Consider the following 24,035-nt stretch of genomic DNA (forward strand, 5'->3'; position numbering starts at 1 on the left):
CTGAACACGGCAGCAAGGCATGGTGGGGAGAGACGAGAAGGTGGGCTTAGAGCAGCCTTCCTCCACTGCAGACAGAGGGCGATGCTGCCGGCCCCGCGCATTAAGCAGGCAACGCGCGCTGGCACCAGGGGCCCGCAACAAACAGTAGCTTTCTTCCCTTCGTCCTCCTGCAGGGGGGCAGGCTCCACCTGCCCACGTGACAAGGTCAGCCCTCGCACCCCCCAGGACGGGGGCCACGTTGCGAGCCGAGTGGGGGATTCTGACCACCAGCCCAGGCTCCATCCAGGAGGACGCGGGGAGGTGCAGACGGCGCGGCCCGGGAGTTGGAGGCCCAGAATTCTCCCCAGTCTCAGGACGTTCCTCTCCCAGGGGCTGCGTCACTGCTGCCTGGTGTCAGCCGCGCGTCTCCCTGTGCACGGTGAGGGCTACCAGGTGGGAGTGAGGCTTGTTTATCTCTGCATTTCCTGCCGGCCCTGGCCCAGCATCAGGAACCAAGGAGATGGTGGCATCTTACGGGGAGGTGCTGCCCTCCCTCCGGCAACCTGTCCCCCTGAGCTCTCTGTTTCTGAGAGGTGACCCCAAGCGCAGGGCTCACCTGTCAAAGTCAGACCCTCACACCCGGGGTCCTGATGGTCGTCGGTTGGTGGTGGCCAGGCCTGCTGTCAGGCCGTGCTCAACCAGACGCAGATAAATGGGCGGCCTCTGGGCGGGAGGGCGCTGGGCCCCTCGGGAAGGCGGTGGGGGTGGTGGGCCGGGCAGCGCAGACCCTCCAGGGAGTCACAGGCTGAGGAAGGGCGAGGGGAGGAAGGGCAGAGGTTGTCTTCCTTGACCAACCTTGAAAATAACCCCCGGCGTGTTTACTTTTTAAAAATCCACCCTTTCATCCGATCCTCACTGCCCTTTATTCCCCCAAGTCTTATGCCAGGCTCTGCGTTAAGTGCTGGGAATAGGAGATGAAAAAAAGTCCAACGGATCCTCAGCAATTCACTGGGGGATGCAGCCGGAGCTCAGATCACTTGCCCAAGGCCCCACTGCAAACTTCAACCCTGACTTCCTGGCACCCAGCCCAGGGCTCTTTCCTTCTGAACCAACAACCCAACACACTTCTCCAAAACGCTGGGAAAATAGGTCTATGGGGGGGGGGGCGATTTCACGAATGCCCTGGCCCCAGGGGTGGGGATATGTGCCAGGAGGAGAAAGGAAACACTACCAGATGTCCTACTAAGTGCCAGACCCTGCGTTTCATTTACGCCTCAGCCCGCTGAGGTGGGTACTGTTACACCCATTTTATAGAGGAGGAAACTGATGCTAAGCAGGTCTGAGAGAGGCTGCCCGCTCACATCATGTGCCGTTGCCCCTTCCGCATAGGATGGACGTTGCCCCTTCCGCATAGGATGGAAAGAGCTGCCCCTCCAGGCAGCAGAGTGCTTCTTTTCTGGGCCAAGCTAGAAGGGGTCAGAAGCCAGCAGGAGCCAGCAGCCAGGGAGGGCGTCAGCTGAGGAGGACACAGCCCGGCTGGCCATTTCCCTGAGCACCTCTTCCTCCCAGACTCGGGGCAGGCCCCGCGGGGCAAGCAGATGTGCCACTCGTTCCTCAGACTGCGATGCCCGTTACCGCGGACACCTCTGACAGCTCGTGGTCTCGGGAAGCTAAAGTGGGTCATGCAAGTCCCAGGGGCACAATTAGGTTCCCTTAAGAGGCCAACTTCAACTTCCTCTTGCCTGACCTGGGGGCAAGAGCAGAGATGAGAAATGGGGCCCGGAGATTATCCCACTCGGTGGCCTCAAAATGTCAACAGACCAGAAGAGGGGAGAGGTGGGGGGAAGTTCCTAATTGTTAAGTCCCAACTAGGAATTACTCAGGGATCTAGGAGACAGTGCCTGGAGAAGGCATTTGGCACCGGGCACCGGGCACTGTAGAAGCACCGGGCAGAGTAGCGTGGAGTGGACTGGGATGGACAGGCTGGGTTCAGGCCTCGGCGCCTCCTTTTATTAGCCCTGTGACCAGGCAGGTTGTGAACTCTCCCGGGGTCTCAGTTCTCCATCTGTAAAATGGGAATGCTCATAGGATCTGCCTCAGGCGGATTGAGGCTAAGGAACAACGTGTATGGCATTACGTTGTGTCCATAAATTTTGCTGAGCAGGGCTGGGAACGGACCTGCAAGGAGCACACAAGGAGGCAGGGTGGGGCTCTGCAAACCACCCTGCTATGGCCAGCTCAGGCTCAGCACCCTTTTTCCTACTTTCTAAGAGAACCCAGGCCCCTGCACCAGCAGCCTCTCTTAAACCGTCTTCCTCCCACCTACACCCTCGGCTCCAGCCAAACCAGCCCTTTTGAGACCCAACTGTGGGCCAAGTCCTCTCTTTCGGGCCATTAGGACCTCCTTGGCTTCTTTCCTGCCTCTGTATACAAATACTGCCCAAGCCTTACCCCCACCTCCAGGCTGTCCTCCCAGATACTCTTGCTGTCCATCTCTCAGCCTTTGCCTGCTTCTTGGATGGTGGCTACTGTACGTACCTCCACTTTGGTTCTCAGGTTTTCAGGTTCTTACGCATGGCTATCTGACTGTACCCCCTGCCCCTGTAGAAGTTACCAGAGTCTGGCTACCCTTCCCCTAGCAACCACTCCCATCCTACAGGTGACAAAACTGACATGCATAGAGATAAGGTTGGGTAGGCCAGATTCCTCAAGCTGAAACCTAGCCATGCCCACGGGGCACCCCAGTGGAGATGCCCAGGGCAGCTGGGTGGGCAGGTGAGTTGCTCAGGAGAGTGGGGCTGTGGTTCTGGAGTCGATAGCACAGGTGGCAGGAGGGAGGGGGGGACACACAAGTCACCTGGAGAGAGTGTAGGCATAAGAAGAGGGCCAAAGGTGGGCTTTGGTGAGCATTTAAAGGACTCATGGGGGAAAAGGAAATACAAGGGAGACCAAAGAATGGCCAGGAATGGGAGGGAAACCAGGAAGAGGAGAAAACCAACCTATGGTGACAGCGTTCAGAAGAGTGGCCATGTTTGTGGGGTGACAGTGACTGAGAGGGGGTGCAGGGAGCCTTCTGGGGAGCTTCTCTGGCGTTCAAGCAGGTGTATATACCAATACATTGTGCATTTCACTGAATGTTGTAAGTCGTAGGTTAATAATAATTTTACAAAGCCGTGTGCAGAGGAGAAAGAGCTGTGGGTTGATCAGGCAGCTCCAGCCCCAGCGCGTGGTTAGGTGCTGGAGGTCACACAGGGGGAGGGGGCCTGGGCCCTCCCAGGGCCTGTGCACAGTTGCCAACCTGCTTCCCCTGTGATGCACATGTCCTCCTGCAGAGGGACCAAAGAGCAAAGGAGCAAAGAGCCAGGGAGCGCCACTCCGGGGAGGCTTCCTGGAAGAGGAGCCCTGAGCCAAGGCTTTAGGGGAGACAAGAATGGGCTCCCAAGGGGCCTGGCCAGTTCCAGGGAAAAGACAGATCTATCAGGGATGGCCTGGTGAGGAATGCTGGGCCCACTCAGCCACCACGGCCTCCCTGGGACGCAGGGATAATGCTGACTTGGGAAAGTGAGGGCCTGGCTCGAGAGGCCCCCTGGCTTCTGGAACCTGCCCCCTGGAGCCTGACTGGGCCAGGAGAAGCCTCCCCAGTGCGGAGGCACCTTCTACACCCACCACTGCGCAGCACGCGCCGCAGAACGGGCACCTGCCCTGGCTCGAGTGAAACACACAGGGCTCCTGGCTCCCTGCTCTGGGCCAGAGGAGTGGCAGACAGGAGGGGGACAGAGGTGTGTCCCCACTACGTGGCTCCTGGTGACCTCCGCGCCAGCAGTACCTGCCCCCCCCCCCCCCCCCCCCCCGCCCCACATCAGTTCGGAAGGTCCACCTCGGCACAGCTGAGGAAACTAAGAGCTGGGGAAGTGCTCGCCCGGAGGGTCACAGAGCTAGAGGGCGGGGCCTGGCTCCCAGTCCAGTGCCCCTCCGAGCCAGCAAATCCTGAGGGCGGGCGCGGGCTGTGCACCCAGGGCTCGGGGCCAGGAGGTGTCGGCGTCCTGTCGCATGCTGCCTGCCTGAAGCTGCAGCTCTAACCAGTCTGGCTTGGATCAGACCCCACGGCCTGTGATTGACATCTCAGCAGCGTTTCTGATTTGCTGCCACACGGCCGAGCGCTGCGCACACTTGAGACAGGAAAGGCTCCCAGGGTTCACCTCAGCGCCCCCCATGGCCATCCTGGGTCTTCTTGGGGCTCCACCGCCCAGGCAAAGCCACTTCAGAGGAGAGAGTCACACCACGTCTCGGGGCCCAGCGGTGCCTCCGCCCGTGCCCAGGGCCCCGTGCCGTGCCGGCCACCTGCATCTCCTCTGCTTCCCCTCTCCTCCTCCAGCAGCAGGGAGGGTGGAAGGCACACCTGCTCCAGTGGGCCGGGAGGGTAGGCTTAGGCTCAAAATGCGGGAGACTTTTCACAGCCAGCAACCTCCTGTGGTAATGAGTGCCCTGTCACTGGAGGTATTCAAGCTGAGGTTAGAGCACTCCTGGAAGTGATGTCATAGACGGGACTCAGACGGAGGATGCAGTGAACCTCAAGGTCCCATTTCCACCCCCGAGGGCCTCTAAATCAATGACACCTCCATCCCACCCTCTGCTGCCACCTGGCCTGGCTCACCCATGCCCTGCCCGCCCTCCAGGCAGTTTGTCCTCAAGGCGCTCAGCCTTTGCAATATCACTGCGCTTGTAGGAATGGGGAGGGGGGAGGTAGGATGGGGGGAAATAAAGACCGAGGGGTGGCACGGGAGAAGCGGCCAGTTTCCAAGAGCCCGGAATCCAGTGTCGCCAGCACCAGGCAGGAGGGGGCACCTACGGCAGGTCTCAGTGAGCAGCAGGGGCTCCGGCCCCTGGCGGGGGGGCTGGGGGGAGCTGTCAAGTGGGAAGGGAGCCCAGCTAGCTCACTCCGAGGTTCATTAGAGAAAAGGTGAATGCTGAAGACGTGTCATAGCAGGCAGCTCATTAAGCCCACGGAGCTTAAAAATAGTGAGACTCGCAGGCATTGGGGAGGGGCGGGGGGAACGCCTGAAACTCCAGAGCATCATTCCGGAGGCAAGAACCGCAAACTCTGGGGAGAAGGACTCCATAGGCAGCGGAGGGAGGCAGCCGAGCCCCTGCCCGGCCTCCCAGCGTAACCCTGGAGCCCGGGCCTGCTGGGAAGGTCAGGCCCCTCACGGAGGAGACTGAGGCCCAAAGGAGGCTGTTCACGGGCATCACCGGACACGCACGCCTGAGCCCTGCTGGGCCCTGCACGCGGGGAAGAGGAGATAAGACAGCGCTGGGTCACAGCCTGTCCTGAGGGGGGCAGAGCCTGCCCCCCCAGCCCCTGCCTGGTTTGCCTGGGCTGGGAACGCCCCAGAAGCCCCTTTAGAGCCCTTTTCTATCAGTCTAGGGGTGCAGGCTTTGAGGCTAGAGAGCCTTTGCTCAAGTCCTCCCACTGCCACCTGCCAGCTGGGTGGCCTGGGGAGGTCCCTTCCCCGCCCTGAGCTTGTTTCCTCTTCCCTAAAATGGAACCACTCCTGACTCCACCACTCTCTTCCCAGGGTTCTTAGGAAGATTAATTGAGCTGTCCTGGATATTATGTGCTTAGCACAGTACCTAGGACATAGTAGGAGTTTTGGCTGGTAGGTTCCAAGAAGCAGCAGATATGGAGTAAAGGGGGGACCCAGGAAAAGGTTACCGGACACGGGGAGCAGGGCGGAAGATGCAGGGGGCTGTGGCTGCCTGCCTGGGTGTTGCCGATTGGGTTTGGAGAACGCGATTACTGCTGTCACGGGCAAAGGGTGGGGAAAAGCGATCTGGGGGGTCACAGGCTAAGGGGAATCACTGGCTCAACTACTGAACGAACCCATAAATGACCCAAGACCAGGAACCAGGCCAAGCACCCGAGGCAGATGGGGTAGCTAACTGGCATGAGGGCTGGAGTGGACTCCGAGGAAGCCGGACTCAGGTGTGGGGGTGAAGAAGGGAAACAGAAGGAGTGGAGGGATAAGAGGGTGCAAAGCTCTTTCCCAGCTTAGATGGCAGGAGCAGGTTGGTGCCCCTGCCTTCCCGCCCGCACCCCAGCCAGCCCCAACCTGGCCTGTGAGTACAAGCAGCGACCCGAGGCCTTGGACACCCACCCCGCATTTGGCCTCCTGGGGCCTCAGGCTGCTGGGGAGAAGGCAGAGAACCTAGAGAGGCTACCAGAGCTGGAAGGAACCTTAGGATTCAATTATTCCAGCCTCTTGTGAGGGACGGGAAACCAAGGCCCAGAGAAAAGGACTTTTCCAAGGGTACTTTCTAAGTCGGTAAGAGAGCCTGAGCTAGAATCCAGGGCTCTTTCTCCTACAGTGCACTCCTCCCCCCAAAATCCCCACCCCAACCCTGAGTCTAAGTTGTCTCCACCTAAGTGCCACGCTGGAAGCTTTATATACTTGGGAAACTCGAGAGGCTCAAGCCACGTATCATACTCCCTAAAGCCACAGAACCAGTCAGTAGGAGGAATGCAGGCTCGGGTCTTTTCTTTCTCTGCTTCCAGGAGTCAACGAACATTTACTGAGCATCTACTAGAGGACAGGAGTGGGCTGGGAGCACTCTCACACCTTACCCCATTTAAACCCCACATCTGGGAACGGGGTGGTAGAAGAGCTAAAAGCCAGACTCCCAGGGTTGCAATCCTAGCTCTCCTAGCCAAGGGTCAGTGGACAAGTTATTTGGAATCCCTGAGTCTCAGTTTCCTCATTCCATCCCATGAGGATAATAATAGTAGCTACCCCATAGAGCTGTGTGAAAATTAAACCAGGCAGCCCAGGTAAAATACTCAGAACCAGGTCTAATACAAACCCTTACAAAGGAAGTTGTATCAATCCCAATTTAGAGATGAGGAGATGGGGTTCAGAGGGACTCAGCAACTCCCCCCTTGGTCACATCACTAATAGGTTGCAGGGTCTGGTTTTGGACATTTTTTGCTGGACTCCCAAGTCGGAGGCTCTTTTCTGCAGCTTCTCCAAAAGACCTAGTGCAGCCCAGAATAGGTCTGCCCTGAAGTATCTTAGGAAAAGTCTCCATTCTCTTCAGGAAGTTCTCCCTGCTGCCGAATCTAAATCCTTCCAACTTCCAGTGGGGAGAAACTCAGAGGGATTTGACGTTAGGGCCAGGGTTAGAGGAGACAGGTAGCAGAGCTGAACGCCACACTTCTAAGTAATGCCCAACACCTTCTGGGGCAGATGCAGGGCAGTGGAGTTCACTGCCTGAGCTCATGGCTGGTTTTGGGGTTGCCCGCAGACAAGCAACCTCATCTCTGGAGCTCTTGGTAAAATGATATTTGGGAAGCAGCTCTGAGGAGGGCTCCAGAGGCAGATGTTTCCAAAGGCCAGAGTGACTCTGAATTAAATCCCTTCCCCTCTCCCTACTTGCCACTCACCCCAAGTGACCAGCCGGGAGGGTCATGGGGCCGTGGCCATCACTGGTTGCTGGCTTAAGCCTCTGCAGCCCGGTCATTCCTTGGTCTTTGGCAGGACCTTGGGGGGCTCTGGCTTAATCATCACCCCAAACTGTCAAGAAGTTGGATTGGCTCCACCTCCCACCCCAGGAAAGAAATAAGTAAAGGAGGAGGCCAAAGTGCTTTCAACAGGGATCCGTGACTTACCTGGCAGGAAAAGAGCTTAAAGTGACATTGAATCAAGGTTTCTGCTTCGGGGCAGCCCCCGTCCCTGCCTCCCCGCCCTGCAGGGAGCCTGGCCATGTGTGGCAAGGGGAAGGGGCTCCACTCCCACTTTCAGCAACCCAGGGATGGCATCGCCTCGGTGTGTCTAGGGGCCCCAGGCCGGGGGGTCCCAGTTTGCAGGGGAGTTCCTCCTGTCCTTCTCTCTGCTTGAACACGGACCTTGTCCAAAAACACTCCTGTTCCTCCTGCTAAGGAGCGTTCAAAGGCTCAAAGCCACCATCCTTTTTCCTGGCAAATGAGAAAGAGCAGACACTGAAAGGGCCAGGCGCAGCCCAGGGCCACAGAATCCAAGTGGCCCCAATGGGAGGGAAGCCCACTAGTTTTGCTGCCATTTAAAAGAAGCCCAGCCTGCCAGGGCCTCAGCCCCGAAGGTTGCATGTGTCACCAAGCTGAGGCAGCGAGGCCGACGTGCATCCCCTAGGCGGCCCTGTCTGTTCCATGTGATCCCCAGGACACCCCGGGGAAGTGAGCCAGACAGGCTTCCTTTTCTTCATTTTCAAATGGGGACAACTACAGTCCAGAGACGGGAAGAAATAGCTTGCCCCACGCCACATGGGGACATTAATGGTAGACTCGCTGGATTCTAGAGCTTTCTAATCAAATCCAGTCACTTCACTGCCTCACCCCACCCCCCGCTGCAGCACTATGCTGCTTCACCTGCAAAAGCCCCCCTTCAGTGTTTTAAGAAACACCAAAATATCACGTGCGCTACACTTACTGCGCCAGGAGCTGTACGTATGTTGACAGGTTAAAGCCTCGTCTCAACCCTTTGGCACATAAATTATTTTATTTCCATTTCACAGATGGAGAAACTGAGGTACTAAGTGCTTAAGTCACTGGACCCAAGTCCCACAGCTAGAAGTGTGGAGGAGTTGGGATTTGCACCCGGGAACCTGGCCCTAGCATCTGTGCCCTTGGCCATTGTGCATCACAGCCGAGCACCTTTGAAGTCAGGATCGGCACATTCCAAATCCCACCAGAGGTGGGCTGGGGTCCGTGGTGGGCTCAAGGAGCCAGGGCAAGATGGAGTGCGGGTGCAGGAAGTGCCCTTAAATCCGGGGGGGAGCGTGGGGACAGGCGGCAATCTGTCCCTGAGCAGCCGGCTGCCCTCAAGGCCCAGCCCCTGGCAAGCAGTGGGAGCAGGCTGAAGGCAGGCTCCGGAGCTGGCAGCCGTGGCCCGCCCGCTGGGAGCAGCAGCTGGAGAGTCTCCCCTGCCGGAGCGGCTGGTGGGTGCTGCAGTCTCCCTCCCAGCAGGAGGGTGGGCTGGGCTCAGCCGGGCCCAAGGGTCTTCCTTCTCCTTGCCCCGTCCGTCCTTCCCTCCCTCAGCCTCACAGCCCATGCTGGGGGGCAAAGCTGAGAGCTTGGAAGGTCACTCGGGCTAACTGGTCTCCAGGACAGCCAGCCCTGCTGATCAACCTGCGGGCTATGGGGCCAGGTTTAGCCTTAGATGTCGGACCTCTAGGGATGTCACTGTGGCGCCTTGGGCAGCAGGTGTCCAAGCCGGCTCGTTCCCAAAAGAGGAAGGAGCTCACTGGATCCACTCCATGGCTTCCCACCTGTCAGACTCAAGAACTGGTGATTTCCACCTTAGGAAGTCCTTCCTTGTACCACACAGGAGCCCTTCTTGCTGCAGTATCGCCTCATGATCTCATACAAGAAACACTCCTGCTTCCACACGCACCCTTTGTTCAACTGCTAAGCTGCGATTCCAGGACCAAGCAGCAGTCACCAAAAAAAAAAGCCTTAAAGCAGCCAGCAGCTGCCATGGGTTCAAGAATTTCATTTCAGTTGAAGAAAATCTGTGGCGTTTGTACCCCGCCCCCCGAATCCCTCCCGGACCTCAGAACACCCGAGAACAAGGTAACAGAACGCAGGTGAGAAAAACTGAAGGATGACAAAACAAAGGCGGGGGGGGGGGGGGGGGGGGGGGAATCATTTACAGCCTCTCTTGACCTGACAAGGACTTTTCCCCCATCTTTCCCTCAGCTCACCAGCCCAGATAAAGAATGAGCTTCTGCATGGCTTTGCCTGAGCCCCACTCGATGGGCCATCTGCTCCCAAGGCCTCTCTGCAGCAGCTTCAGAAGTCCCTTTCTCCAGGGAGCTGGAGGAGGGGAGGCTCCAAACAATCGGGGGAATTTATTAGGGATCGGGTTGCTGGGAGGAGGGTGGAAGCAAATGGGGCCGGAGGCACTGTGAGATACAAAGCATCATTTAATGCGGCAAAGGCCGAGGCTGCTTTAGAAGTCCCTAGCCACACCTGAGGCCCTAAGCTCTGCTCCCTTCTTTTCAGAATCACTCCCCCCTGCCCCCACCACCTCCCCCGAAGTCAGACTTATTTCCCGTCCTGTGCCACTGGGTAAATATTGACTTTCTTTCACTCAGCCCTGCCGATGGAACTGAGACCAATGGGGCGGCTATTGTGTCCTTCCTCTCAGAGGGCAGGCGGCTGTCAGCTCCCAGCTCAGAGCAGGGGCCAGCAGGGGAGGCAGCCGAGAAAGGAAAGCATGGTCGTAAAAGTAATATTTCTATCTTTCCATCTTTGATTTTGCCTTTCTGTCCCCACGCCCTCCCTCCCTCCCCTTCCCGAGCCCATCAGGGCTTGTGCCGTCACATTTCCGCGGTCGTGCTGCTGTGGCCTGCCTGACCCGAGCGCAGCGGCCGTGGCTGAGCGGGTGTAACTGGAAAGCACTGGCCTGGGAATTCAAGCCCCAGCTCTAAGATGGGGTAACCTTTTGCGAGTCCTTTAATTTTCTTGTACCTCAGTGTTCTAATCTGAAAAATGGGGATGTTGAGCCCATAATCTCAGTATCTAGGTCAGGAAGTTTCTTCCTGTCAGTGACCAATGTTCTTTCTGTGGCAATCACGGCATTTTAGCTTCTGCTTTGATTTTAGAAGAGATGAAAACTAACTGCTCAGTGCTTAAAGGGGAGGATGGGGGGAAGAGCACTGGGCTGAGAGGCCACAGGTGCGAGAACAACCTCATCTCTGCCGTCAACATGCTGTGGGACACCAAATGCAATGAATGTCTCATGATGATGGAGGAGAATGTTGCTATGGGGGGAGGAGTGGGGTGAGGGGGGTGGGGGGTATATGGGGACCTCATATTTTTTGAATGTAATATTTTAAAAATGAATAAAAACAAAAAAAAAGAAAGTTTCAATCTGGAAAAAAAAAGCATGTGGTGGGATACTGGGCAAGTTGCTTCCCCTCTTTAAGCCTCACTTTTCCAATAATTAAAACAGAAGACGTGATGAGATGGTCCCTAAGGCCCTTCCAGAGCTTGTTCTAGGGTTCCTTTCGCCTAATACTTCTGTGGGCAGTGATGCCCCAGCTCCTTCCTCCTTTTAAAGATTTCATTTTATGGCCCTTTTCTCATGACTAACCTTGAAAGGAAGGCTGTCACGCCTCACGCTTGCTTTCCCTCTTCACCAGGAAGGAGCCTTCGGGTAGCCTGGTCCAAGCTTCTCTCCGACAGACGCACACGCGGCCTGCAGCGCCCTGGGGCCAGAGATCCAGCTCTCCCCTCTGCAGCCCCGTGGTCAGGCCCGGAGCACCGCCAGCCACGGAGACGGGCGTTTCCCCGGGAAGCCTGCGCTCTGTGACACCTGCAGGGTTTTGAACTCTGCTCCTACCCTTCCTCCAGCCTGAGGCCCCCTCTGTGCTGACGGGGAGCTTCAGAAAGCCCATTCCTGGTGCACCACCAAATGGCACACGAGGAACTCCTCCTAGTCCAGGAGTTGTAGAGAAATGATTTCGATGTCCTCCTCATAAGCTCCTTTAGAGGTAAGTAATATTCTGGGGGCCTGCATGACTCCAAACCACCCACCCACCCCTCCCCAGGTTGACGAAGAGACCACCTGGCCACCGGTCAACAGGGGGAGAAGGACCCTCGATTCATCCAAACCAAACTTTCCTAAACAAATGAGGAAACTGAGGCCCAGAGGAGGGTGTGACTTGTCCAAGGTCACAAAGCGAGTCCTGGGTAAACCTGGGTCCTGGCCCTGCCCCTTCTCTGGCCTCCCCGCCAGCACACCCCATCTGGTCTGGCTCTGGGAGTCCCCCAGAGGCTCTACCACTACTTCCACCCTGGCCCCAGTGCAGACGGGCCTCAGGGCACCCACGGCAGGGACCTTCGGTCTCACCCCTGCCTGGACCTCAGCTGGCTTATTCCTGGAGGCCCACTAGTGGGACTCAGGGAGTGGAGTGAAAGGCCCACTTGGTCACAACCATAGAAGGAGCCAGAGGTTAGGCGGAGTGAGGAAGGGAGAACACCGGTAAAGTAGGGTGAGGAATTGCAGACGGTACACAGTCTCTTTTCCATGCATTTTGGTGCCTGCTGCTATTCCCATTCCCACTCGGGAAAGAAGCTTCGGAATGAAGTGGGAGGGGAAGATCACACTACAAGTCCACAAGGCCTTTGTTCCAGTCCTACAGGGCTTTCGTTGTCATTATTAACAATAACTCACACTTAATGAGCACCCCAGGAGGGCTCAGGCACTAGACTAAACATTTTGCTGGTGCTTCCCATTTAATCCCTCACAACAACCCTAAAATACCACCTTTATTATCATTCTCTTTTGACCACTGAGTAAATGAAGCTCAAAGGTGTAAAGTAACTTGTTCAAGGTCACACAGCTAATAACCAGTAGAGCCAGGGTCTCCCGAGGACTCACTCAGGCGAGGGCAGGACCTTGAAAGGCCCCATTTAAATGGAGTATTTGTCTCAGCTTGTCTCCACTGTGGAGGAGGCAGTGCACTGGGAATTCCTCTGCGGCCACCTGGAGACCACCTGCCCCATCTAAGCCCACGGCCCGGCTACTCAGACCCGGAATTGCAGTTACAGAACTGCAGGGTTGAAAGTGCCCTGCGAAGTTATCTAGTTCAACTCTCTCTATTTACAAGTGAGAAAAGCAAGAAATGGACTTTCCCAAGGTCACACAAGGTCACACATATTGGAGGCTGAGGCTGGAATTAGACTCGGGCTTCCAGTCTTAACCCAGGACTCTTTCCAGGACACAAAGAGGCCCAGTGCAGGACCATTAGCCCACCTCTCCCGAAGCTGAAGCAGAGCTCACCCCAGGAGTCAGAGCTCGAGCTAAGAGAGAACTTTCCGACGGCCGGGGCTGGCGTTGCACACGTGGTGCTCTCCACTGCTGTTGTGGAGACTTTTCCAAAGAGAGAATTCCTTCACATCACCTTGTGGGTGCAGCCCTGCCTGGAGACAGGGGGGTAGACAGCCTGACCTCGGGGGTGCTTATGTCCCCCTTTAACTTTTGGGCAGGCTCACCAGTGTCCTCTTTGTCACTGGGAACCCTTCCCCAGGGAAAGCTTTACCCCCTGCAAAGAGGATGTGCAGTGTTGGAAAGCTAACCATTTTCCCCACGGGGCTGGAGAGTCTGAGAGTGGGAGAGGAGGCGGATGAGCAGCCTGAGGGTCTTATCGCCCCCTGCCTTTTAGGGAGTGAGTGGGAGGGGAGCCTCTCTCCAGAGGCTGTCACAGAAGAAATGCCGCTGGGGAGGCTGCACCCCACCCCCATCCTTCCAGCCGGCCTCACCTGCAGCGCTGGGGCCAGCAGGTGTCGCAGCTGGGAGAGACTTCAGCTACCAGAAGCTCCAACCCCCATATTCTAAGTGAAGATACTGAGGCCCAGGGGGGTAGCGGTTTGCCCAAGGTCATAGGATGGGTCCGAATCCAAGCTTCCTGACTCCCCGTGGGGTGCTGTGTTCTTCGTGAGACATTGCCATCACCCTCCGCCGGAGGTGAGCTCGGAGCTCACAGCAGAGGCCAGGAGCCAGAGGCGACGGATTCCCAGGCGAAGCGCTCAGGGCAGGCGCGCCCGTGGCACTTCCCTTCCCCCTGCCCCGCCACCCTCGTCCGGATTCCTGTCTTGAGCACTGCGTGCCTCCATCATCCTAAGGTTCAGAGAGGTGTAGCAGCTTGTCCAAGGTCAACAGCGAATTGGGTAGAATATGTGCCCCTACTGCCCAGCTGCACCTTCCCCACTTCATCCCCACATCGGTGGCTCCAGGCTCCGCGGCTTGACAGGACTCCTGGGACCTTGGTTCCTCAACCGCGCTAAGCCGCGGCGCTTGCCGGAGTATGGAAAAGTTCCGGGAGAGGAAGGGGCGGAAGACGCGGCCGCGCAGCGCAGCCCAGCTCAGCCCCGCCCAGTGTACCCCAAGACTAGACTGCTGCGGCGGGGCGAGGGGCGCGGAAGCAGAGCGGGCCCGCGCGCCGCCAGCGCCCCCAATGCGCCCCACTCCGCGCCAGGGGGCTCCCAGGTCCGCGCTCGCGGGGCCTTGGGCACATCCTCACTGCGGCTGGGGCGAGTGGGGTCCCACGCGCTCCGCACCCACTTCTCCCCGCACACTCACTTCATCCACCGTCCCCCGCGCCCTTCCCTCGGTTTCTCCGCGGCGGGAGCCTCAGCTTCCCCGCGAGTTCCCGGGTCCCAGCGTGGAGGCACAGAAGCCGCTCTCGCCTTCTCCCCGCGCTGGCCCCAGGCGCCCACAGAGGAGAAAAGGGCGAGGGCGAGGGGTTCCCGACGCGATTCAGGACCTCTCCCGCAGGACTAACCGGGAACCCCAAGGCCAGCGGATTTCAGGAGCCCAGTGCCCCAGGGTGGGCGCAGTCCTTCTCTCGGTCTACCCGACTGTGAGCGCCGAGCCCGGAAAGTCCGATCGTCCCAGCTGGGGGACCCCGCAGCCACCCGCGCCCCTGGCCCTCGGGGTGGCCGCTGGCGCTCCCCGCGCGGCTTCGCCGGGGACTACGGGCTGCCCTCCCGGAGTGCCCCCGCCCGGGGCTCCCTCTTACCCGGGGCGCAGCTCAGCCTGAGCGCGTGGAGAGGGCGGCGCGCGGGGGCCGTCGGGGCCCGAAGTCTGGGGCCCTCTCCGCGCTCGCCGCCGCGGGGCCGCAGCGGCTCTCCCCGCGCCCGCCCGCTCCCTCCTCGCTGGCGCTCGCGCGCTCGCTCTCTGCAGTAGTAACAACCCGATCCCGCTTCCCCCGCCCGCCGCTTGAGATGCTCCTCACATCCGCCTGCACGCAGCGCGGGCCAGCCCCTCCGAGGGCGATCCCCGCAAACCGCGACGCAGGGCCCCCGCCCCAGGCAACCCGCGCTGCTGGGGGGCCGCCTTGCCGCCCCACTTTCCCCAGCAGGGGAGGGAGGGGCGATAGGAGAAGAGGAGGTGTGCCCGAGTGGGACGTGGGGTGGGGGAGAGGGGGTTCAACCCGGCGCAGCCTAGGAGAAGTTTGGGGTGGGCGGGGTCGGCCTCGCGGCCCGGAGCCCCGCGGGGCTCCCACGGCTCTGCGGAGGAGTCCCCGCCCGCTCCGCGCCCTCCTGCGACACTCCCACCCCACCGCCGCCGCCCACGAGCTTTACGGGCCTCTCTAGTGCGGGGATTGGCTGGGGAAGGGGACCGCGGGGAGGGGGACCTCTCCACTGTCGGGAACTGGCGAAGGGGTGGGAGGGAGCCGATTTGCTTCAGGAGATCCGGGGAAGGGTTTTCCGAGTCGAGGAAGAAAAGAAAAGGGGGAGAGAAGAGGAGTGATAGAGACAAAGGCCGCTCCTGGAGGAGAAAGAGGAGGGGGCTTAGGTCCAGAGAGCGCCCACGGCCTGCTGCCCCCAGGCGCCCGGGTCGGTGGGGTCGGAATGGTGCCCGGGACTCTACCAGGGTCACTTGGGGAGGGGAGGAAGAGGAGTGGAGGGGCCCCTGGGAAGAGAGGAGGAACGGTGTCCCCTGACACTGGACCTTGGGCCTGGCTCCTGGAGAGGAACCCCCCAAAGGCGCTGTGGGTGAAGACCCCAGGACTTCCCCACCAGCCCCAACCCCGCTTTCTCCCTCTTGGGGGAGGCAGGGCTTAGCGCCGCCCCCGCCGCAGGGAGGAGCGAGCATTTCCCGTACGAGGCCAGAGGGCGCGGGAGGGACTGGGAGCCTCAGGAGGCCTCCCCTCCTTCGGGGTCCATCCCCAATCCGCAACACCCATCTGCTAAGACGCTACGCCAGGTGGGATTCCTGCTGGTGTCAGGTCAGCAGCCATTCCCTGAGACCCCAGCCCCACCCATGCCTGCCCTCCTCCCCTCAGCGTCCCCTTCACCCTCAGCGGCAGCTCCTTCCACTTTGCCTCCTCTTCTGCAAACTCGGAATCATGAATCAAGTTTGGGGGTTGACCCAGAAAGGGCCACCCCCTGCTGGAAATCCCGTATGTGTGTGACATGCGATGCCAGGGAAGGGCGAGGGAAGGGGGGCTCTCTCAGGGCTTTCCAGGCCTCCTCATCCCCAGAGTCTGAGGAACCACGGGTGTTCCCAACACTGGCAGCAAATCCCCTCCTCGGCCCCTCCTCCCCTGCCCACGCCCCCCACCCAGTCGCCGTGGCTCCGGCAGCCGGGCCACTGCAGTGCCGCAGCCCCCGCTGCTCCCTGCTGGGCTGGAGCCTCCCCTTAGCGCGGCAGCAGCTGGCGAGTTGCTAGGACCCTGGTCTGCAGAAAAAGCTGAGGCGGGCATTTCCAAGCCTGCCGGTCCTGCGAGGAAGCATGTGCCGGGACGCCTGGCTGGGGCGGCGCATCTGTGCTGGGAAGGTGCGTGAATGTGTGCGGTTATGAATGAGCTGCCTGAGCGCCTCTGCTGGTCCTCAGATAAGAAACGGGGACCTGGGAGTCCAGGGCTCAAGGTCAGAAGCTCAGCGGAGGACACCAGGGATGCCCCCACCCCCTACCTCCGCTGCTGATCTCGGCGCACCAGGGCGGGGCGCTTGTCACCTGGGATGGATGGACAGGCCCGGGAGCAGCGTAAGAAATGCCTCTGTTGCCTCTTTCAGCTCTTTCCTCCCTCAGTCTGTGAAATACGGTCTAATCACAGAAAATATAGCATTTATGTAAGGTTGTATCTGCTCCTTCTGAAAACGATTTCCTCCCCATATATTATATCATGAAATTCTAATGGGGTATGGGGCGATCCGGTGACTTTTGCAAAAGCAGAAGGCTAGGTCAAAACGGGAGGGAGGTGAGGGCCATGTGGTCCTTGAGAAGAGGCAGCTGTGGTTCTCAGCACTGCCCCTGTCTCTGGGGGACCCTCTCCCCTCCCCGCTAAAGGTTGTACATGGCTGTAGCCGGGGTACCAGGTACAGAGGGTCTTACGGCCTTGATTTCACTTAGGAATCCTTACCAACAACCCAGGTGGCAGCAGGGCAAGGCAGAAACCATACTTCACCCCACTGAGGCGCAGAGGGTCGAGGTGACTTAGCTAAGGTCCCACCAGTCAAGGGGGGAGCTTGGTCTTGGGACTCAAGATGCTAAACCCTCCCCTGGTTTACATGGGTTGGGTGCATCTAGGGCTATGTCCTTCTTCCCAGGTGCCCCGGCTGCCCTGGTTGCCCCTACTGCCATGTCTTCTTCTTGCAGGTTTTCTGCACCAGCGCCTCTAGATGTCGCCCCTATCCACCCCTCCAGCCTTACCTGGCAATATCCACTTGCTCACCCTCTGTGCTCCAGCTGCACTAGCTCCCTGCTAGGTGCTGAGAGGGCTACATTCTCTCCTGCCACAGAGCCTTTGCACATGCTGTCCTGTCAATGCAGGATACTGTCCTCTCTGCCCCACTTCACCACACCCACTCCCCCTCATCCTGCTAGTCTCAGTTCCCTGAGCCCTGTTCCTTTTGCACCCTATGCATCTCCTCTTGCAGCAACTGTCACCCTGTCATTTCTTGCTTGCTATCTTTCCCCTGCTAGACTTAAGGCTCCCTGAGGGCAGGGACTCTGCCATCTAGCCCACTGGCACATAGCAGGTGCTCAATAAACAGCTTAGTGGTTAGGAGGCTCAGTCCTCAAACCCTGGCTCTGCCCCTTGTATGTGAATTTGGGGCAAATTATGTAATCTCTGTAAGTCTCAGCCTACTCACCAGCAACATGGGAGTTTTAACCGTAAAATAGGGTTACTGTAGATTAAAGGAATAATGTATGTAGAGACTAACACAGTGCCATTCTTGGCACATCAATGTTAGTTCCTGCTGATAAAGAAATAAGGGTCGAAGGAACGAACATATTCCTCTAATCTCAGCCTTTTCCTCCAGAGATTTATTTTCCCCCCAAATAAATCCATAGTCTAAGACAAATCCTCTCCCCTCCCCCCAACCCCGCCCTTCCAATGAGATCCTAACCCCTCCTATATAGAAATTCCAGAGCTGTCCCGGGGCTCTGGGCTCTAATTCAACCCTCCAGCATCTGGCTTGCTGCCCCATGTTTCCCAGGTCTGGAGTCTGAGAGCCCATGGGTGGAGGGGCCACGTGAGGAAGAGCCCCACGAAGAGGGCTTTGCGCGCTCCCTCACGCTCTCCCTGGGCAGGCTTCTTTCCAGCTGCGGGATCCTGACCTTCGCCTCCGTGGAGGCTGCCGCCTGGGAGGCGGACAGCCCCTCCTCCAGCCCCACCCCACAAGCACACCTGCCCCCTCCCGCAGGAGAAGTAGCTGAGATTGCCTGCCGCGTGAAGACAGCCCTGCAGGAAACACTCCCCCGCCCACCCACCCCAGCCCCCGCTGAGTGGGGGGAGAGCCGGAGAGAAGGAGAGAAGAGGAGGATCTTTGAAAGGCTCATCTAGCTCTTCACCTTGACCGAGTTCCCTCCTCACTTCAGACCTGTCCAGACAAAATAATGACTCTCAATTCTTCCCTTCCAGAAATGCAGCAGTTGGGTTTCAGCAACGAGCTTCTAAATCCTGCAGTCACCACCTTGACCGTCACTAGTGCTACTGGAGGCCTTCCCTTTCTCCTCTACCCCCTCCTCCACTTCCCCCTCCTCCTTCCCTCCCTCTCTCCTTGCTTCCCTGAACAATCAGAGCAGTGGCCCCTAGTGCTTTTATGGCATCATAGGAATCAAAATCACTGGATGTCACAGCAGTCCTGGGCAACAGCATGCATTGGAGTCTAAAAACATAGGCCCCAGTGCTGGGTTTGAATCCCAGCTCCGTCACTTAGCTGCTGAATGACCTTGGGCAAGTTACTTAACCTCTCTGTGGCTCATCTGTAAAATGGGAACAAAAGTAGTATCTGCCTCATAAAATTGTGAGCAATGTTCATGAATTAATGCATGTAAAGCTCTTGGAACAATGTCTGGGACATAATAAGTGTTTAGTAAATGTTAGCTGCTGATTTTATATTATCTGCATTTTGCTGATGAAGAAATTGATTTAAAAGATAGCTGCTGTTTATTGAATACCTTCTCTGTACCAGGCAGTTTTGTTTTGTTTTTTCTTCCCCTCCCCCCTCCAGCTCCCCTGCCGTGATGGTTTTTTTGCTGTGTCCATTTGCTGTGTGATCGTCTATATCTGTTTCTGTTTGTCTGTATTCTCTACTGGTCTTTCTCCTCTAGGATTCATCAGGATTCGATCCTGGGGACCTCTGATCTGGAGAGAGGTTCCCTGTCAATTGTCCTGGTCTCTGCTGTGCTTCACCTTGACTCTCTCCTTCATCTCTCTTTTGTTGTGTTATCATCCTGCTGCGGACTCATTTGCGCGGGCACTCAGCTCGCCACACAGGCACTGGCTCACGGCGCAGGCATGCTTTTTCTTATTTTTCTTTCTCACCAGGAGGCCCCAGGGATCGAACCTGGGTTCTCCCATACAGTAGGCTGGAGGCCCTATCACTTGAGCTACGTCTGTTTCCCCCAGGCAGTTTTTTTATGTAAAAAGTCTGAGAGGAATTGGACCTGAGGCTCAGGTGCATACACCAAACCCAGGGAGCCTGCTGCTAGACCTCTTTATTTAGTTATTTTTTTAGTTTTTTAAAATTAATAGATCACAAGGAATGTTACATTGAAAAACAGAAAAAAACAAAAAACATAAGAGGTTCCCATATAACTAGACCTCTTCTTGATTATTTATTTGTATCCACTGGTCTGCAAGGGGCTAAAGAGTAATATCCTGGGTAAAAACTTCAACTATGTCCACAGCTGGTCTCCAGACATATAAAAATATATCTGACAGTTCTCCAAGAGGGATTCCAGATAGAGAATTTGTCCAAAAGAAAGAATAAAGCTGGCAGAACAATCTAGACTCCACAGTGGGGCCTGGAGTTGAGAGGAAGGGAGCCTCCAGGTCCAGGAGAGAGGCAAGCACTTGACCTTGTCCTGACCCAGCTATTCCGGGAAGAAAAGGGGCTATGCGTAAACTGAAAGAGCTGTCTCAAGAGCTAGCTAAGTAAATCTAACACTTCAGGGCCCAAGCAACCTTGCTGTGAGACCCAGGCCCCTCAAATGAACATACCACTGAGGGGGAATGTTTTCATTCTCTCTTGGAAAGAGACCACTGAGCTACTGAGGCAGGGGAGGATTGACAGCTGTGATGCATGGGCAAATCAGCAGGAGGAGCGGGGCTTGGGCATCATAGACCATGCACAGGGGTGTGGACAGAGGTGGTGCCCGGGGAGCTACCAGAAAATGGCACCCCAGACCAGTATATGAGGGCACATAAGACAGCTTGAGGGCCTTCCAGAAGTCATGCTGGGAGAAGCAGCTTTGGGAGAGACTGGGTTTTCTGCAGGAGCAGATAGGTGCTCGGAGCTCACCAGCTTCAGGTGTTAGGATGCTGAGGATGACAATGACTACGACAGCAGTAATGACCATGAGCGAGATGGCGACAGGAAAAACAAATTGAGTGTTTACTACGGGGCAGGCACTAGTTTAAGTATTTAACATGGATTTACTTACTCTACCTCCTGAGAGTGGTGTGACTTGCCCAGCCACCCAGCTAAAAAGTGGCTCAGGCCATACTGCTTCCCTCTACCCCATCCCACCTAGAGGACACAGAGAAACAATCCCGGCCCATCTTTGTTTAAAAGAGATGCTTCGGGGAAGCGGACTTGGCCCAGTGGTTAGGGCGTCCGTCTACCACATGGGAGGTCCGCGGTTCAAACCCCGGACCTCCTTGACCCATGTGGAGCTGGCCCACGCGCAGTGCTGATGCGCGCAAGGAGTGCCCTGCCACGCAGGGGTGTCCCCCCCACGTAGGAGAGCCCCACGTGCAAGGAGTGCAGCCCAGCATGAAAAAAAGTGCAGCCTGCCCAAGAATGGCACCAAACACACAGAGAGTTGACGCAGCAAGATGACACAACAAAAAGACACACAGATTCCCGTGCCGCTGACAACAACAGACGCGGACAAAAAGAAGAACATGCAGCAAATAGACACAGAGAACAGACAACTAGGGGTGGGGCAGGGGGGAGATAAATAAATAAAATAAATCTTTAAAAAAAAGAGAGAGAGAGATGCTTTGGAGGTAGCTTCGCCCATTTCTCTCCTCTGCTGCTCCCTTCAAAAGAACCTTATCTCGGCAACCCCCAGGTTTGTCTGAGAGAAGGGCCGAGCTGACTTTGGGGAAGCTCTTGCTCACGCCTCACCCAGTCTCTTCCAGCCTGCTATAATTCCAGCTCCAGTTTTCCCTGCACAAAAGAACAGTCAGTCCTCATCTTCCCCTCCAGGATTTCCCTGGACATGGGGAGCAATTCCAAGTTTTCTCTAGACCTGGGCTGGACAGGTAGGCCATCTCAGAAGAACAGTTCTATGGCAGGGGGGTGGGACTTGAGGAGGAAAGGGGAATTGGGGCTGATTAGAGGATCCTCCCAGAGAATTCAAGGAGCCAAAATAGTTAACTAACTCCCCAAACATATGTGAGCCTCGTGTTTTCAGGTGAGCCTGCCCATCTGTGGGCTGGGTGTCCAGCCTGCAGGAGGTGACCCCCTGAAGGGGCCATGTGCTTGCACTGGGTGACATTTCTGTCACCACCTACCTTCTGGTCAGGGGCATATATAACAAAGTGTGTACTTTCCTTCTAGAGTAGTTGGATCTTTGGAATAAAAAAAAACCGGGAGCCCAGCAGGGATCCTTCTGTCAAACATCCATCTGACATGCATTTGTTGAGTATATACTATGTGCATGCTGCTAGGCTCTGGGCCCACAAAGTCCTCTGGGCACAATCCCTGCCCACAGGGACGTGGAAGTCTATTGGGGGAGCCAGGCACCTACACAGGCACACAAGTATACAGGCTTGCGACAGATGGTCCAGAGCCACTGCACGTGAAGAACCCTGGGATCAGAGCAGCCGGAGCCTCTCTGGGGGCCAGGTGGGAATATTTCCCCGAGGAGATCACTTTTGGCTGGGTCTTGAAGTATGCTTCCACTTTCATCCCAAGGAAAAAGGGGCAGGTATTCCAGGCAAAGGGCACATGGTGGGCTGAAGTGTTGAAGCAGGAGGGCTTGGGGCTGGAGGCCCATGTGGGCAGACCAGAGAGTGGTTGGAAGTAATAGGAGACCTGTAGACCCGCATAGGCAAGGAGGCGCCCTGGGCGGCTTGAAAGCAGGGAGCTGGCGGGAGCAGTGAGGGTGACAGGCCCGACAGAAAAGAGAGGCTATCGCACTAGGTTAAGTGAAGGAGGATCTGGGGACTAAGGAGTAGTGGTGGGAGTGGAGAGGAAGGGATGGATTTGCAGGTCTAGACGGAAGACTCCTCAGGCCGGGTGACTAGTTAACTAATGAGATGTGGGGAAAGAGGCTTGAGTGAAAGGAAGGATGTAGAAGCCCTTCCTCTAGAGACCGAGCACAAGGGAGCACCGAGTGGAGGGCGTGGGTCATGAGCTCAGTTTGGGGAATGCTGAGTAGGGGGAGCCTGTGCCATTTTCAGAAGGAATAGTAGATGATTAGAAACGTTGGCCTGGAGTGCAGGAGGGAGGCTTGAACCAGAGACATGCTTTTGAAAGTCATTGGTCTGTAAACTGGAGAGAATACCTTGCTCTAAAGATGTGAATATCCTGCTAAGTGGTAATGACAGGATTTGATCTCAGGCTGTTGGACTCTAAAGCTGCTTAGTTCTTTCTACCTCAGCACATTCCTGTATATCAGTTATTACCTTAAGTCTAAAAAGCTGCAAAATACTCCTAAACACTCTTTCCTTTTCCCTAAAGCTTCCAGATGTAAATTTCCATGCAGTTATTATTCTTCCCCTATTACAGAATTAGAAGTCGAGTGTGTGTGTGTGTGTGTGTGTGTGTGTGTGTGTGTGTGTGTGTGTGTGGTACGGGCCGGGGATTGAAGCTGGAAACTCGTATGTGGGAAGCCAGCACTCAACCCCCGAGCCACATCTGCTCCCCTGAGTTAATTTTTTTGTTTTTGTTTGTTTGTTTGTTTTGTGGGTTTTTTGAGGCACAGGGAACTGAACCTAGGACTGCCCATGTGGGAAGTGGTGCTCAACTGCTTGAGCCATGTCCACTCCCCAAGCTGATTTTTAGTCTGAAGTGGTGCCCATCATAGTCAGCCGTTCAACTGGAAACGTCAGTGGAATTGCTGTTCCCTCAGCAGAGAGTTGACGGTGGCTGACGGGGGGGGGGCCACCCTGTGTGCATCTGGAGAGATGACAACCCCTTGTCCCTTTGCCTTGAGTGAGTGGCAGCTCAGCTCAGCTCAGAAGGATGATGCAGAAGCCTGGCTTGCTGGGAAGAAACAGGCATGTGTCAAGGGTTGTGGTGATGGCAAAGGAGAAACTCTGGAGCCATACATGCGGGGGGGTGACAGGGACATGTCAGTGGTTCAGCCTCCATCGTCAGGTGATCCCAGGCTCCACCACACGGAGCCCCTAAGCTTTTCCTCCATGGCTCCCTTTCCATTGCTCCCACCCGCCTTTCTGCAGGATGCCTGTCCCAGAGCAACTTGAGCACATCACCTTGTCTTCCCTGCCTCTTGCCTCCTTGACAACAATGGATTTAGCGCATGGGGCCAGGAGTCCGTCCCCCTCTGATGGGATGGGGGGCCTGGGCAGCTGGCCTGAGTGTGGTGGGTCACAACTTCTCTAGTCCATCAGCATCACCTGAGGTGCTTAAAAGACGCTGCCTGGTCACACCCCCCGGCGATTCTGATCCAATTCACCGGGGGAAAAGCCCAGGCGTTAATCATTCTACCTGCAGCCAAGGCTGAGAATCACTGCTCGATGGAAAGATAGTGGCTTCTCGAGTGACGCCTGGAATCCTAGCTCTGCCTTGTCTTAACGGTGTGACTTGGATGAATGACTTCAACTCTCTGAGCTCCAGTTCCCTTTTCTTAAGAAACTGTCAGAGCCAATTCACCTAAGATAACCCATATAAAGCACAGTGCTAAAGTGAAGTTGACCTTTGATGCATATCATTTCTCTCCACCTCTCTTCGCATAGAGCCTGGGACTTCCTCCTAACACAGCCTTGCAAGTAAGGCCGCCAGCTTAGCAACCCATGAAAAATATGCCCTTCCGCACTGGAATAACTTCTCCCTATCTCTGTGTGTGTGACTTGACTCCTTACTGTCA

The 24,035-nt window shown here is 56.7% G+C and overlaps 1 protein-coding gene across 4 annotated transcripts in view; it reads right to left on the reverse strand.

Moving 5' to 3' along the window:
• The window catches only part of SYT2 (synaptotagmin 2), a 120,532-nt gene that overhangs the window by 39,879 nt on the left and 56,618 nt on the right, over positions 1-24,035 (reverse strand). The window contains exon 1 of one of the 4 annotated variants that reach the window (XM_004481911.4): positions 14,536-14,625. The exons of 2 other annotated variants lie outside the window; for them this stretch is intronic. The gene's annotated coding sequence lies outside the window, so the exon portion shown is untranslated. Of the gene's footprint in view, positions 1-14,535; positions 14,626-24,035 lie in introns of those variants that run through there. One more of the 4 variants, XM_004481910.5, reaches the window with a different exon arrangement.

The sequence above is a fragment of the Dasypus novemcinctus genome, chromosome 13 (genome assembly GCF_030445035.2).
Source record: "Dasypus novemcinctus isolate mDasNov1 chromosome 13, mDasNov1.1.hap2, whole genome shotgun sequence".
NCBI classification, from domain to species: Eukaryota; Metazoa; Chordata; class Mammalia; order Cingulata; family Dasypodidae; genus Dasypus; species Dasypus novemcinctus.